The sequence below is a fragment of the Euprymna scolopes genome, chromosome 27 (genome assembly GCF_053919585.1).
Source record: "Euprymna scolopes isolate OS-2025 chromosome 27, ASM5391958v1, whole genome shotgun sequence".
Lineage (NCBI taxonomy): Eukaryota > Metazoa > Mollusca > Cephalopoda > Sepiida > Sepiolidae > Euprymna > Euprymna scolopes.
Window position 1 is genome coordinate 54,839,179 of NC_136508.1, and position 2,184 is coordinate 54,841,362.

Here is a 2,184-nt window from a genome sequence, read left to right on the forward strand (position 1 = left end):
CCTAGAAAATAAATTAGATGGAATTTAAAAGATCCTTTTTTTGAAAAAAATATGGCGGAGGAAAAGCTATATTAATATATTTCCTTCCTGGTTTCATGTCAAAATTTCAACTTTATTTATTATTAAAACTGTGTAACTGGCTTGCTTGCCATAAGGTATTTAGAAAGAATTTGAAAATATTAATTCTGTCTAATCTAAACGCATTAATACCTTAATAATTAATGGCAACCCCACTATATTACGCAATTAAATTGGTTAGAAACTCTTTATATTCAATAAATTTATTAATATAGATTAAGCAATAAGCTTTGCACATTGAATGCTATTTTTTCGAAAACTATTTCAATTCAATTAAAATGATGTTGTGTTTAGTGAAACTGTCTCTAACAAACACATCTACAAATATTTATTTTATTTTATTAATTAAATTTTCACGGTCAATACTGTAGGAGTCTTATAAAGTGCATGCTTAATTGAGATCGACATGAGATATTAAATTATAACTTCATATCAGCTTAAGTCTGATTTGAATCTAAAATTAATTCTAAATGGGAATGTTTAAAATAAAGAAGGGACAAGAACAAGTATATTATTTAATTGGAAATCATTGATATCAGTATTATTAAGTAATTTATTTATTGCGGACTATTATCCTCATCTTTCTTAGTTATTTGTACTATTATCCGAACCTTTCTTAGTTAGTTAGAAGATAACACACAATAAATAAATTAATAAATAATACTTATCTCAATAATCAATTCCAATTAAATATATATATATATACATGTATATATATATATATGTATATATATATGTATATATGTATATATATATGTATATATATGTATACATATATATATATATATATATATATATATATATATATATATATATATATATATATATATATATATACCATTCGGTACGGACCACACCACTGACGATCAGTATATGCATGGTAGATTTATAAGACCGAAAAAAAAATAAACTCCCACCTTGATCGCCGTTCGGGCCCCATGGCGCAGTGGATTGAGACGGTTCCAGGTGAGAATTGTCTTAAGATAGCGGTTTCAATCCTACCCAAAGCCGGCCAGAGTCTTACTTAAACCAAAAACGTGGTGAGACGACAATCTAGTAATTTCTGAGAATGCAGTTATGAGATTCGGAGTTCCTATCCCCTCGCGGTTACTAAGTGACGGAAGCCAGAGGATTAGTTGGCTGAACCATCGTGAAACAACAACTAACTGAGAAAAATTAGGATAATAGTCCGCAATAAATAAACTAAGAAAAAGTATGTTTTTCTAAAAAATGTTTATTTGCTAAACACGTTCATAACACTCATCGAATCTTAGCATCATGTCAACCGTATTTATTTTAAATATATGGGTTCATCACATCAATAAGATGTAGTAAGAAACTATAAGGCATATAGTAAAATTTGTGCGACGTTGTCTGCTGGTTCAGATGCAAATGAGATCCAGACAACGTATAAGAAATAACTACGACGCGCGTTCTGTTTTGTACAAAGACATCTATTTTCTCGTACGTTTTTTCATCTCTAACGAGATATTTGTCTTTCTCTTCAAAAACTTTTTTTCGACCAACCGGTGACGTTATATATGCAGTTGCATACGCGCACTCGCGTTATGGAACACTTGGAATAGCATCACAACCTTAATTGTGAAAAAGTCGTTTCCCAATGCGCATATCCTAGTTATTAACAACTGAAAAATATGCACCTGCCATTATAATCTTAAGAATACTAATAGATTCCATGAATATTTACTGATTTTATTAACGACCATATCACTGATAGTAATCCAGTGATACGAAAATATATAGTTTATAATTATTGAATTTAAACTTGAAACGCATTCTAAACTATTTTACTTTAAGGTATCCTTTCACTGCTACTTACATGTATTCCCTACAAATGGCAAACTTTTCACTTGGTAGGTGTATGAATCTGTATAAAAAAGACAAAAAAGAAACAACAAAAAAAACATTGTTTTTGAAAGGCTTAAAATTATAAAACGTATAAAAATTATCATACAGAAGAAATTCTATTCTCGTCATCGGCCAGTGTTTAATTATAGAAATGTGCATGTAATGTTAAAGTTGCAAACTGCATAAAGATAATAGCAAATAATACGACTGACTGATAATCGATCTGAGATAAATTGC